Source organism: Triticum urartu, chromosome 5A, assembly GCF_056163025.1.
Source record: "Triticum urartu cultivar PI428250 chromosome 5A, HENAU_Tu73, whole genome shotgun sequence".
NCBI classification, from domain to species: domain Eukaryota; kingdom Viridiplantae; phylum Streptophyta; class Magnoliopsida; order Poales; family Poaceae; genus Triticum; species Triticum urartu.
This window is the reverse complement of record NC_141877.1, coordinates 216,835,563-216,851,071: the sequence shown is the minus strand read 5'-3', so window position 1 is coordinate 216,851,071 and position 15,509 is coordinate 216,835,563.

Here is a 15,509-nt window from a genome sequence, read left to right as displayed (position 1 = left end):
AAAGAATATGTAAAAATATTACCGCATAGACAGTAGCCCCTGATGCTCTGTTCGCCGTTCGAAAAGAAAAGCCAAATGGAGGATCTAATAACATTCGCAGGAGTCTAACATGATCAAGTCAATATGCGTATGCAAGCTTCGCTGCTGGCCTCCGCCGCATTGACTGCGGAGGTGGATACGCTGAAGCAGAACCTTGATCAGTCCGAGCAAGAGCTTGGCCTAGCCAAGCAGCAGCTCAAGGAGAAGGAACGTAAGGAGTACCTTATTGAAATATGTGAAAGGTGCAATTGCAAAAGGTGACAAGATTAACGCGGCTATTGTAGGGGCCACAACTGAGGTGGCGACCCTTAAGCAAGCGCTGTCCGAGGCTGAAAAGAGGGCGGCCACAGAGCGCACCAAGCGGGAGAAGCATGACACGCAGGTTGGCGAGGTGCGGTAAGAGCTCCAGGCTCTCATGAAAAAACGTAAGAGTTTGGAGCTTGACTCAAAGACGCGAGAGTCTGAGCTCGCAGCGGCCATTGAAGATGCCAAGTCTGCCAAGGCCGAAGCCCAGAAGGCCCTCCAGGAGGTTGAGGCAATAAAAAAGATAGCGGTGGGTAAGGCATTCTTTATGCAAAGCAAGCACGTAAAAGTGAATTACTTGTCACTTACCCAAATCCGGAGCTCTCCAGGAGCATTCACAGACTTGCCCCGTAGCGTGTCGGATGCTGCCGACTTCTACCAAGCCGAGGAGGGAAGCTCGACGGAGAAGGTGTTCTGGTCTCAGTATGCTCCATAAGGTGGCCGAACAGGCCATGAAGGGCCTCATAGTCCGGCTATGGCCTGGAGAGGCCATGCCTGGGAGCTACTTCGGGCTAGTGAGGCGGCTGGTGGAGGCCTGTCCAAGGCTCGAAGTCATCAAGCGCGCCGTATGCATCGAGGGTGCCCGTAGGGCGCTTGCTCGTGCGAAGGTGCACTGGGGCAAGCTGGATGCTGAGAAGCTTGTGAAGGACGGGCCACCGCCGGGCAAGGAGCATCGCAAGCCCGAGATGTATTATGAGGGCGTTCTGAAGGGTGCCCGCCTTGTGGCGGATGAATGTTCCATGGATGTAGTTTTTCAGTAAACTCGCTCGTTTTGTCCTCTGTGCTGAAAACTTGTTCATGTGCGCTAAGCAATGCTTTTTGAATTTAAAATATTACCTTCTGTGCGGCCGTTTATCAAATTTGAGAGATGGCGAGTCGTCGGCTTCTGCCCCCATGGCACGAGTGCTGGGGTGTTCGGGATAAACATGAGCGCTCTTTTTCCCATTCTTGGGTCCTTCGAGGGAGGCGCTCAACACAACGAACAAGGCAATTGGACTATAATGCTTGAAAACTCTCACTTAGCCATAGAATTCTATAATTTTAAATTTCGGCGAAGCCCCTAGTGTTCGGAAGATCGAGTTCGGGGCGCTATCCACGCCTAGGACGGCAAAGCCGACTCCTCGCTCTAAGCGACATAAGTCTTTAGGGACTCGAAAACCTCTCGAACAGCGACCAGCTCTCGCCTCATCATGATGGTCAGTTTTAGCTTTCTCTACTGAGGTGCTTAGCCCAGCTCAACTGGGGCACAATCGCAGTAGTTCTCCTAGTGCTACCTAGGCCGATATAACGGAATGTAAGGTACCAAAACATAGGAGCCGTGCAAACCCAACTATTGACCCAAGACATGATTCAGAGCCGATGCATATAATGCTATAAGTTCCGGCTGCCACACTTGTGAAAGTGTTCGGACTTCTCACACCATGTTGTGGGGTACTTAAGCCCCTGGCGTATTGGCCGGACCAAAGTGTACGGGTGCAACATGTCATTAATGAACATATATTCGTAAAAAAGTGGTAATGCAATAATAGACGGAAGCTATGCATTGTTTATTTAAAAAAGCTACGATCATAGTAGAACGATACAAATAGTGCGATAAGCAAAAGATGGGACTATCAAATATGTCCTTTCCAGGGGCGAGCTGCGGAATGTTATGCGAAACAGGTATACTGCTCGTTATAGAGACCACCTTAGAGTTCCATAGTGCGGCGTAGCTTTCTGCTTCCCTGGTTGTATCGTTTGTGTGGCAATTGTACTGCCGGAGAAGCCTTCCGAAGAATGGATTCCTGAAAATAAGAGAAAATTAAGAAATCGGCAGCCCCTATTGTGGTTTAAGCCGTGTTTCGGGCGTGCCGTGATGGTGCCCCTCCCCCTGTGCCCATGGTATTTCTAGAGCGTAGTTATGTACGCGCAACACTGGTTTTGCAAGTTTGCGAGGGCTGGGGTTGGGGACGCATTGCTACGCTTACTCAGAACGTGCCAGGTGGTCTTGTTGTAGGTTACTCCGGGCACGCTTGACGGTGTCCAGACGTTTAGTGGCCGGACTGGAGAATTGCCTTGAGAGGCTGCTTTGTACTTCCGCTGCGATAGCCGCCATATGCTCCTCCGTTTGGAGAGAGCGTTCGGTGTTTCCATTGACTGTGATTACTCCTCGAGGGCCTGGCATCTTGAGCTTGAGGTATGCGTAGTGCGGCACCGCATTGAACTTGGCAAATACGGTTCGCCCGAGCAGTGCGTGATAGCCACTGCGGAACGGGACTATGTCGAAGATTAACTCCTCGCTTCAGAAATTATCCGGAGATCCGAAGACCACTTCAAGTGTAACTGAGCCTGTACAGTTGGCTTCTACACCTGGTATGACGCCTTTAAAGGTCGTTCTGGTGGGTTTAATCCTCGAGGGATCGATGCCCATTTTCCGCACTGTATCCTGATAAAGCAGGTTCAGGCTGCTGCCACCGTCCATAAGGACCCTAGTGAGGTGAAATCCGTCAATAATTGGGTCTAGAACCAATGCGGAAAATCCGCCATGACGGATGCTAGTGGGGTGGTCCCTTCAATCAAAAGTGATCGGGCAGGAAGACCATGGGTTCAACTTTGGGGCGACTGGCTCCATCGCGTATACGTCCCTTACCGCACGCTTCCGCTCCCTCTTGGGGACGTGGGTTGCGTATATCATGCTCACCGTCCGCACTTGTGGGGGAAAACCTTTCTGTCCACTGTTGTTCGGTGGCCGGGGCTCCTCCTTGTCATCGCTATGCAGCCCCTTGTCTCTGCTTTCGGCATTTAACTTGCCTGCCTGCTTGAACACCCAACAATCCCTGTTGGTGTGATTGGCTGGTTTTTCGGGGGTGCCATGTATCTGGCATGAGCGGTCGAGTATTCGGTCCAAACTGGATGGGCCCGGAGTATTTCTTTTGAATGGCTTTTTCCGCTGACCGGGTTTAGAGCCTCTGAATTCGGCATTAACTGCCGTATCCTCAGCATTGTCGCCGTTAATGCGGCGCTTTTGCTTGTTGCGACGCAACCTGCCACTGCTGTCCTTGGTATCCGAATTACCAGGGCTCTTGGTCATGTTATTGCTGCGAGCTAGCCAGCTGTCTTCTCCCGCGCAAAAGCGGGTCATAAGTTCGTGAGGGCTGCCATAGATTTCGGCTTTTCCTGTCCTAGGTGCCGTGCAAGCCACTCATCGCGGATGTTATGCTTGATGGCTGCTAGGGCCTCTGCGTCCGGACAGTCGACGATTTGATTTTTCTTGGTTAGGAACCGTGCCAGAATTGTCTGGCCAATTCCTCTGGCTGCTGAATTATGTGGCTTAGGTCATCAGCGTCTGGTGGCGCACATAAGTGCCCTAGAAATTGTCGAGGAATGCGGCTTCCAGGTCCTCCCAACAACCAATTGATTCTACTGGCAAGCTGTTAAGCTAATGCCAGGCTAGTCCTTTAATCTTGAGTGGGAGGTATTTGATGGCATGTAGGTCATCACCGCGGGCCATGTGGATATGAAGGAGATAGTCCTCGATCCATACCGCAGGATTTGTTGTGCCATTGTATAATTCGATGTTCACGGGTTTGAAACCCTCGGGGATTTGATGATCCATTACTTCATCTATGAAGCATAGTGGGTGTGCGGCGCCTGTATATTGGGCTACATCACGACGCAGCTCAAACGAGCTTTGTCTACTGTGTTCGGCCCGGCCGGATTTACTGTATCCGGCGTGACGAGTACCGTCTCGTGCCGTGGGGCGCCCACGTGATCCGTAGATCGATCTTGTTTGCCTTGCCTTGTCCTCCAATATATCTTGCAGGTCTGGCGCATTTTCCCATGCCTTGGTAGTTTTTGAGCGGCACGGGGGTGCGACTTGAGTGGAGGGCCGAGAGGCCTCTCTATCGCGGCCACGGGGTGGCCGGTCGGCCGCATCATGCATTGGTGATGTAGGTTTAGGTGCTTCCTCCTATAATTCGGGTAGCAACCTGCGCTTTGGGTAGCTCTTGGAGGGGCGTTCCAGTTCATACTCTTCGGCCGCAAGGACTTCAGTCCATCTGTCGGCTAGCAAATCTTGATCAGCTCTAAGCTATTGCTGTTTTTTCTTGAGGCTGCTCGCCGTGGCCATAAGCCTGCGTTTGAAACGCTCTTGTTCGACGGGATCCTCCGGCATGACAAATTCGTCGTCGTCGAGGCTTGCCTCGTCTTCGGAGGGAGGCATATAATTATCGTCCTCGACCTCTCTGTCTGCCGCTCTCTCATGAGGGCTGGCTTCTCTATCCTCCTGTGTTGAATCTTGCTGGAGGTGGTTGTCTTCGGCATTGTCCGGGGTGTTATTATCCCCCGTGCCGGAATCGCCGTTTTTGTTTTGGCGGGATTTAGAGCGGCGCCGCTGACGCTGGCGCTTAGGCTGCTTCTTGGAGGGGTCATCCTCCGCTGTTCCATCGCCATTGCCTTCTTTTGGGGTGTCCACCATGTATATATCATACGAAGAGGTGGCTTTCCAGTGCCCTATAGGTGATGGTTCTTGATCGTCTCCTGCATCGGCGTCCATACCGTCGATGTCTTCGGAGTCGAAGTCGAGCATGTTGGTTAAATCATCGACAGTGGCTACGAAGTGGGTGGTGGGTGGGCTTTGAATTTCTTCATCATCCGCATCCCAACCTTGCCGACCATAGTCCGGCCAGGGCTCTGCTGACAAAGAGAGAGTCTTTAGTGAATTAAGAATATCGCCGAAGGGCGAGTGCTGAAAGATGTCTGCGGCGGTGAACTCCATGATCGGCGCCCAATTGGGTTCGATCGGTCGGGGTGCGGAGGGTCGGAGTCTGGAGAGGAGTCCAGCTCCTTGGAGTCACGGGCTTCGTAGAGAATAGGGCTGGTGCTCCGCACGATCGTCATAGAGATTGCAGCCCCTGAGGCGGTGTCTAACCACCCATCATCGGTTGGTGTGATCGGCTCCGAGCTAGGGGTCGGAGCGGACACAGGTGCGGCCTCCAGGGCACTATTCGGTGGCAGAGCTAAATCATGCCCATTATGACGGTGCGGCGCGCTCGGCTGTGGCTCGAATCCCTCGAAGATCAAGTCTCCGCGGATGTCGGCCGTGTAGTTCATGCTTCCAAATCTGACCTGATGGCCAGGGTCGTAGCTTTTGATCTGCTCCAGATGACCAAGCGAATTGGCCCGCAGTGCAAAGCCGCCGAATACGAAGATCTGTCCGGGGAGAAAAGTCTCACCCTAGATCGCATCGCTGTTGATGATCGGAGAAGCCATCGGGCCTAAAAGTGACGACACAGAGGAACTCTCAATGAAAGCACCAATGTCGGTGTCAAAACCGGCGGATCTCGGGTAGGGGTCCCGAACTGTGCGTCTAGGCCGGATGGTAACAAGAGGCAGGGGACACGATGTTTTACCCAGGTTCGGGCCCTCTTGATGGAGGTAAAACCCTATGTCCTGGTTGATTAATATTGATGATATGGGTAGTACAAGAGTAGATCTACCACGAGATCAGAGGGGCTAAACCCTAGAAGCTAGCCTATGGTATGATTGTTGTTCGTTCTATGGACTAAAACTCTCTGGTTTATATAGACACCGGAGAGGGCTAGGGTTACACAGAGTCGGTTACAATGGTAGGAGATCTACATATCCGTATCGCCAAGCTTGCCTTCCACGCCAAGGAAAGTCCCTTCCAAACACGGGACGAAGTCTTCAATCTTGTATCTTCATAGTCCAGGAGTCCGGTCGAAGGTATAGTCCGGCCATCCCGGCACCCCCTAATCTAGGACTCCCTCAATTGGGAACTACTCGATCGTTTTCGTTGACAGGAAAAGCATGCCACCCAAAATGTTTTATCTCTATCTTTTTTGCTTTGAGCTCTAGCACCTCTACAAATCCATATTTCTCGAAGGGCCTTTCTATTTACTTTATGCAATTTTATTTTTATTTGAGTCTCCATCTTCTCTTATAAAGCACCAACTAAGGGGCACTATTGTCATACTTGAGCTTTGGGTGTATCTAATATGCGAGTGTGTTTCATGAATGGATCAATGATTGTGCATAATGGGCTAGGGATAACTTGCTTTAGTGTTGGTATTTCGAAAGACATGGTTGTTTGTTGATGTGCTTGAGTATTAAAGTCCTCATGTCAAAACTAGACTATTGCTTTGACCCACATAAAAGTCCAACTGTCCATGCTATAAAGAAAAGATTATGTGATGAACATGTTTGGCAGCATTCCACATCAAAAATTCTTATTTATCATTTACCTACTCGAGGACGAGAAGGAATTAAGCTTGGGGATGCTGATTCGTCTCCAATGTATCTATAATTTTTTATTGTTCCATGTTGTTATATTATCAATCTTGGATGTGTTACAATAATTTTATATCATTTTTTGGGACTAACCTATTGACATAGTGCCAAGTGTCAGTTGTTGTTTTCTTCTTGTTTTTTACATCGCATAAAATCAATATCAAACAGAGTCCAAATGCAGCGAAACTTTTTGTGGATTTTTTGGACTAGAAGACACCAGATGGGTTAGAGAAGCACCTGGGGGGTGCCCCAAGGGGGGCACAATCCACCAGGGCGCGCCCAGGTGGGTTGTGCCCACCTCGGTGGCCTCCAGCACCGCCTCTTTGCTCTGTAAATACCTCCTTGCTCCAGAAACCCTAGGGGAGTCGACGGAATTCTATTCTAGCCGCCGGAAGTTCCAGAACCACGAGATCCACCAGAGGGGAACACGATCACGGAGGGGTTCATCATCCTCATTGGTGCCTCTCCTATGATGCGTGAGTAGTTCAACTCAGACCTACGGGTCCGTAGGTAGTAGCTAGATGGTTTTTTCTCTCTTTGTATCTCAAAACAATGTACTCTTGGAGATCTATTTGATGTAATGACTCTTTGCGGTGCGTTTGTTGGGATCTGATAAATTGTGAGTTTATGATTAGATCTGCCTTGATTTAAAATCCAATCTTGATTGTTATAGCCAGATATTTCTTCTCCGATATTAGGGTTTTGTTTGGCCAACTTGATCTATTTATCTTGCAATCGAAGAGGTGCGGTGTCCTTTCCCAATGACAGAAGGGGCAGCAAGGCACGCATGTATCATTGCTATTAAGGATAAAAAGATGGGGTCTATTGCTACATGAATTGATCTTGTCTACATCATGTCATCGTTATTATTGCATTACTCTTGGATAGTGGTCGATGTGTGGAGTAATAGTAGTAGGTGCAGGCAGGAGTCGGTCTACTAATCTTGGACGTGATGCCTATATACATGATCATTGTCTTGGGTATCGTCATAATTATTTGCTTTTCAATCAATTGTCCAACAGTAATTTGTCTACCCACCATTGCTATTTCCTCGAGAGAAGCCACTAGTGAAATCTATGACCCCCGGGTCTATTTTCCCATCATATACTTTTAGATCCATATTGCCAATTGCCTTTTCTTTTATTTGCTTCTTTTATTTTCTATATTATCAAAAACCCAAAAATACCTTGCTGCGTTTTATTTACTTTTATTTGCATCTATAAATCTACTAGAATTTTATCCTATCCTTACGTCACTTTTTGGAACCGCTACCCGAAAAGGGATTGACAACCCCTTTAACGCGTCGGGTTGCATGTATTTGTTATTTGTGTACAGGTACCATTTACATAGTGTTGTGTGGTTCTCCTACTGGTTTGATAACCTTGGTCTCATCACTGAGGGAAATACCTTTCTGTTGATGTGCTACCTCCTCCCTTATTCCTTGGGGAAACACCGACGCATCTCAAGAGACATCAAAGGAACTTTCTAGCGTCGTTGTCGGGGAGACATCATCAACATCTATCAGGTTCCTAATCACAAATCTCATCTCCTTGCAATTTACATTATTTGCCATTTTCCTCTTATTTTCATCTCCCCCACTTCACAAAAATTTGCCTTTTTATTCGCCCTCTTTTCGTTCGCCTTTTTCTCGTCAGATCTCTTGTTTTCTATCTCTACTTATGTTGCCATGTGTCTTCTATTGGCTTGCATCTTTTCTTGCTAAAAATATATTGATATGGATCCTCATCAACTTGCTAACCTTTTCAAAAGATCCAATTATGATGAACCAATTACTAGTGAATTGAGTTCACTAGATTATCTTTAAGAAGTTTTGCTTGAGATTTATGAATCTGAAAATTGCGATGAAGTGTTAAACGAAGAAGTTTATGAAGAGCTTCATGATAGCTCCTTGAATGAAAAGGATGATTGCAATGATGTTATTATAAATTCTATTAATGTCAGTTGTGCTAATAATATGCAAAACCCCAAGCTTGGGGATGCTAATTTTGCAATGTCCACTACTTGTTGCAACGATCATGGTTGGGGCGGTTCTTCTTATGACCTTGAAAATTTATTTAAGCCTCATGATGAATATGTTTGCAATAATATTGAAAGTGGGTTTGGAAGAGCGTCAACTTTAGGTAAAAGTAATCCCACATATTTGGAGAGTGTTCAATCTTATGAAACTTTTGATAAAAGTGGGCTTGGAGAGGTCATGACTTTATTTGAGGATAATCCCACTATTTTGGAAGAGTCTCAACTTTGCATGCATGTGGATCATGAAGAGAATATTTTATGTGATAGTTATATTGTTGAATTTGATTATGATCCTACATTTAATTATTATGAGAGAGGAAAATATGGTTATAGAAATTTTCATGTTACTAAAATACCTCTTATTATGTTGAGATCGTCAATGTTTTATTCCTCTTCTTTGCATATGTTAGATGTTTCTTGTCTTGATAATTTGTTTGCTTATAAAATTCCTATGCATAGGAAGTATGTTAGACTTAAATGTGTTCATCATATGTTTCATGATGCTCTCTTTGTGTTTCAATTATTATCCTTTGTGTGAGCATCGTTGAAATCTTATCCCTAGCTAGGGGCGTAAAACGATAGCGCTCGTTGGGAGGCAACCCAACTTGTATCTTTTTGATTTTTGGTTTTCTTGGTGTTTTCAATAAAATACCCAATTATTCCTTTGTTTAGATGTGTTTTTGTGGTTTAAATTAGTGTTTATGCCAAGCAAAGCCTTTGGGATCATGTTGGGTGATAGTTGATTTGATCTTGCTGAAAAACAGAAACTTTTGCACTCACGAAAATAATTTTCATTTTTAATAGAAGCATGATGTTTTTGCAGAAGATTAATATGCAAATTGCCTATGTTGTCCTAATTTTGTAGAATTGTTAGAGTTGCAGAAGTATTCGAAACATCCGGATTGCTATAGACTGTTCTGTTTTTGACAGATTCTGTTTTCGTTGTGTTATGTGCTTGTTTTGATGATTCTATGGTTTCCTTTGAAGAGTTTTTTGCATGGAAATGTTAAAATACAGTAGATATAATACAATAACAAAATATGAATGGATTTTCAATAGTACTTAAAGTAGTGATTGGCTTTCTTATACTAACGGATCTCACGAAGTTTTGTTGAGTTTTGTGTGATTCAAGTTTTCAAGTTTTGGGTGAGATCGCGATGGATGAAGGAATAAGGATTAGCAAAAAACTAAGCTTGTGGATTCCCAAGGCACCCCAAGATAATATTCAAGAAGTATCAAGCAACTAACTTGGGGATGCCCCCGAGTGGCATCCCCTCTTTCTTCTAACAACCATCGGTATTTTACTTGAAACTATATTTTTCATCATTAATATTATGAGTTTTGCTTGGAGAGTCTTGTATGATATGAGTTTTTTGTTTTTGTTTTTAAGTTTTAATAAACATGCGTGTTGTACACACCTATTTTGGAGAGCCAAATTGTGCTATGCTTGCTCCTATGCTTCACTTAAATTTTTAGAGCCTTGGAATTGCTCTAGTGCTTCACTTATATCTTTTTGAGCACGGTGTGCTTTGTTATATTTGAAGAAATTCTCTCATGCTTCACTTAGATTAATTTGAGAGAAATAAATATGATGCTCATGTTCTTCACTTATATTTGTTTGAGCTTATTAAAAGCAACATACGAAACTAGTTCCAAAGTGATAGATATCCAAGGAGGATATAATAAAAAAATTCATGAAGATCATTGGACAAAATAAACTTGATTCTTTGTAATAGTTTTGATATATGATGATAGTGATATGTGAGTCATGTTGATGAGTAATTATGCTTTAGTAAGAATATTGGTGTTAAGGTTTGTGATTCCGTATGCAAGCACGAAAGTATGAAATTACATCTTGTGGTGCATTATTCAGTGTTAGTTGTGCTTAATGCTCGCTTATGAGATTTTTAGTTTATTGGTTGGATGCTTCTCAATCTTTTGCTAGACTTCATCTACACTAAGTATGATCACTACTTGAGCATCCAAAATCCTTTAAACCAGTTTTTTCCACATGAGTCCACTATACCTACCTATATGCGGTATTCTTTTGCCGTTCTAAGCAAATTCGTATGTGCCATATCTAATTTTCAACATAATTTTCTCTTTTGTGTGCTCGTGCCGCTCATGAAACTGTAGGGGGTGGCTGATATATTTCTATGCTAGATGTATTATTCTCAAGATGAGTGTTTATACACTTGTCATTGCACGAGAGTACGACAAAGGTATTAGGGATGCCCATTCCTGAAATGAAAAATTAATTTACTTTATGTTGTCAAATAATAAATTCCTAGGAAAGTGTTGGTATGGACGTCTCCCGTGGATTAGGTTAGCCGTGGAATGTGAAAGTATGGTGGAAAATGAATACACTTTATTTTCTGTTTGGGAACCGCCTATGATATATCTAGCATGGAAAGTACTGGGAACTACTTGATCATTTTCGTTGATAAGAAAAGCATGCCACCCAAAAAATTTTATCTCTATCTTTTTTGCTTTGAGCTTTGGCACCTCTACCAATCCCTACTTCCCTCCGCGAAGGGCCTTTCTATTTACTTTATGCAATGTTTCTTTTTACTTGAGTATCCATCTACTCTTATAAAGCACCAACTAAGGGGCACTATGATTTTACTTGAGCATTGGGTGTAGCTAATATGTGAGTGTGTTTCATGAATGGATCAATGATTGAGCATAATGGGCTAGAGATAACTTGCTTTAGTGTTGATATTTTGAAAGACATGGTTGTTTGTTGATGTGCTTGAGTATTAAAGTCCTCGTGTCCAAACTAGACTATTGCTTTGAACCATATAAAAGTCCAATTGTCCATGCTATAAAGAAAATAATATATGATGAACATGTTAGGCAGCATTCCACATCAAAAAATCTGTTTTTATCATTTACCTACTCAAGGAGGAGCAGGAATTAAGCTTGGGGATGCTGATACGTCTCCAACGTATCTATAATTTTTAATTGTTCTATGCTGTTATATTACCATTCTTGGATGTTTTGCAATCATTTTATATCATTTTTTGGGACTAACCTATTGACATAGTGCCTACTGCCAGTTGTTGTTTTATTCTTGTTTTTTACATCGCAGAAAATCAATATCAAACGAAATTCAAATGAAGCGAAACTTTTTGTGGATTTTTTGGGACCAAAGGACACCAGATGGGCCAGAGAAGCACCTGGGGGTGCCCCGAGGGAGGCACAACCCACCAAGGTGTGCCCAGGTTGGTTGTGCCCACCTCGGTGGCCTCCCACACCGCCTCTTTGCTATATAAATACCTCCATGCTCCAGAAACTCTAGGGGATTCTACAAAATTCTATTCTAGCCGTCGCTAGTTCCAGAACCACGATATCCAATCTAGAGCCCTATTGCAACACTTCGCCGGAGGGGAACACGATCACGGAGGGGTTCATCATCCTCATTGGTGCATCTCCAATGATGCGCGAGTTGTTCAACTTAGACCTACGGGTCCGTAGGTAGTAGCTAGATGGATTTTTCTCTCTTTGTATCTCAATACAACGGTCTCTTGGAGATCTATTTGATGTAATGACTCTTTGTGGTGTGTTTGTTGGGATCCGATTAATTGTGAATTTATGATTAGATTTGCCTTGATTTAATATCCAATCTTGATTGTTATAGCCTCGTATTTCTTCTCCGATATTTGTTTTTTTGGCTAACTTGATATATTTATCTTGCAATGTGAAGAGGTGCTTTGTAATGGGTTCGATCTTGTGGTGTCCTTTCTCGGTGACAGAAGGGGCAGCAAGGCACACATGTATCATTGCTATTAAGGATGAAAAGGTGGCGTCTATTCCTACATGAATAGATCTTATCTACATCGTGTCATCATTCATATTGCATTACTCCATTTTTCCATGAACTTAATACACTAGATGCATGCTAGATAGCGGTCGATGTGTGGAGTAATGATAGTAGATGTAGGCAGGAGTCGGTCTAATAATCTCGGACGTGATGCCTATATACATGATCATTCTCTTGGATATCGTCATAATTATTTGCTTTTCTATTAATTTCCCAACAGTAATTTGTTTACCCACTATTGCTATTTTCTCGAGAGAAACCACTAGTGAAATCTACGCCCCCGGGGTCTATTTTCCCATCATATACTTTCAGATCCATATTGCCAATTGCCTTTTATTTTATTTTCAGATCTATATTATCAAAAACCCAAAAATACCTTGATGTGTTTTATTTACTTTTATTTCTTCTATCAATCTACTACAATTTTATCCTATCCTTACGTCACTTTTTGGCACCACTACCCGAAAGGGATTGACAACCTCTTTAACGCGTCAGGTTGCATGTATTTTTTATTTGTGTGCCGGTATCGTTTACGTAGTGTTGCATGGTTCTCCTACTAGTTCGATAACCTTGGTCTCATCACAGATCGAAACACCTTACCGTTGTTGTGCTGCATCCTCCCTTATTCCATGGGGAAACAACGACGCATCTCAAGCAACATCAGCGGCCATGATTGTTTTTATAGGGCACCAGACACACCATTGGTCCCTTTGTGTGGATGTGACGATAAAAAGGGCAGAGTCCCAAGATCCTTATGTTTATACACAAGGGCTTTGTACCAACGAGTGGACTCTATGTTAGTGTCACCTAGGGAAATATAGTGATCGGGTGCTTACCCCGGGTACTTGAGGTGCCGCGGGTGATGGATGACACGGAAGTTTCCTGGATCTTGTGGGTAAAGTGCACAACCTCTGCAGAGTGTCGAACCATTCAAATAGCCATGTCCACAGTCAAGGACAGTTGGGTGGTGCTACTTAAACTATGTCCAGTATTTTACAAACCTGGTGTGTGTGTGGGGGGGGGAGAACTACTTGAGTCAAGACGAAGGACTTGACATGTTGATTAAGCTGGAGTCGATACAAACTCTGTTTATGTTGATATCTGTAAGCTATTCACATGGATATCTGAATTCTTGATGCATGCTTTACAAGTTGCTAGTGCATGTCATTGCACTCAAAACTAGCTTTCTGCAAAATTACCTAGTTAGTACTATATCATGCATTGTTGTACCTTGATCCAAAACATGGGTTGCTTGCGAGTACATTCAAAGTACTCATTGGCTTGCCACTGGTTATTTAATCGGCTAGGCATGGAAGAGCAGGAGTTCGAAGAAGAATTCTTTGGAGACGAACATGCGAACTAGGACACTTTCCTAGTCAGAATGCCTGTAGGGTTAAGGCAGATGGCATGGGTTCTACTTATCGATGAAGATTTCCGTTGCATGTGTTTTATCTGATGTTCAACCCTTAAGGCTTTATCTATGTAAGACTTGACCATAATGGTTATAATTTCTGTAAGACGATATGTATGGATGTAAGCCTCTTGTTATCCAGCTTCTGTGTGTTCAATGAGCATTGATCTCTGGGATCACTGTACATGTGCATTCGGTGAGCATGACTTATGAGTCGGGGTCACCACAGAGCTGGTATCGGAGCTATCCTGACTGTAGGAAGCTTTAGTTAGCATGGTCGTTAGTTAGGGTAAAACTATTTTTCTAAACTATTTATACCTCTCCTCTTTTTTTGAGATTTCCCAAACCTAAGGTATATTTCCCATATTGACCTCTCCTATTCAACTTTGGTAGATGGACGTCACCCCCTTGAGACTTCTTATGATAGGATTCCCATCACTCCTAAGAGACTGCCTCCAACAATGCCACTACCCTTTGCTGCCCATGTACACCCTTCATGAACTGGAAAATGATGTGTTCGAGAAAGAGTTCTATGCCAAGATTTTTGTGCCTGCCAAGACCTCACCCAGGGATGGTTCTTCATTGGACCGCCCATGCCAACAAGAGACCTAGCCATTCAGCAAGTGGCGTACTAAGCGCTCCTCCGTCTTCAAGATCTCCTTCCAGAAATGAAGGAAGAACATGCCACCCGCTACCTACTTGGCAAGAGCGGATTTGGAGCCCCGAGTCAAGTGATGATTTCCCCAGAAGACGAGGATCCAACCCTCATGTACTAGATCCGTTTCACCAACACGGGAGACTACCTTCTACGTTACCTTACCGAAGCATTCCTTATGGCTCGTCAAGCCCCCCCTTCACTTTTGCACCTCCACTACCTCGAGAAGAAGGTGGTCGAGCGAGAACAACAAATCACTACCCTACAAGTCCACATCACCAGTCAGAAGTAGCAAATTGAGGAACTTTAGGAAGCCCGCAACCGAACCCCATGAAGGAAGCATAGGAATGGATGTCCATAACCACCTCGTAGAGGATCATTGTCAGACCCTCGACGACTTAACCCAAGACTGAATAACAACCTTTTTGCTCCCGTCACATCTCACCGGTGTGGTGAATTTAGGCATATTGTCAAAAGGTGTCCCAACAAGCAACCGAGTATCGCATACCCACTGGCACCACAGGAGAACCTAGAAGTTGAAGACTGAATGTCCTTCTCTCCGAGTGATGAGGCAAGCATGACTACTGAGTCCAAGAACCCCTACAGTAGGATGAGTCGTGTACCCCCTATGCGAAGTCGAGTCCATATGATGGTTCAAATGAAACCACGTTGTGTGTTGCTTGTTCTTATCTGTTGTGTTCCAATATAAGTTGCAGTTTTGCGCTAGGCAACATGTACGTGACTATATCACCTATCTTATCTTAGTGAATTTGTGTAGCCTTTACAACACTTTCTTGATTACACTTGCACTATGGAACCCCCTTTTAGGCACCTCCTCTAGGCTACTATTCCCTCTCATCTCTCTCATCAACTGAAGACAAGCAAGACAAGATGCACAAAGGATTCCACCTCGGCAACCAACGAGCACTGAAGACTTTTGCTACAACCTCCTC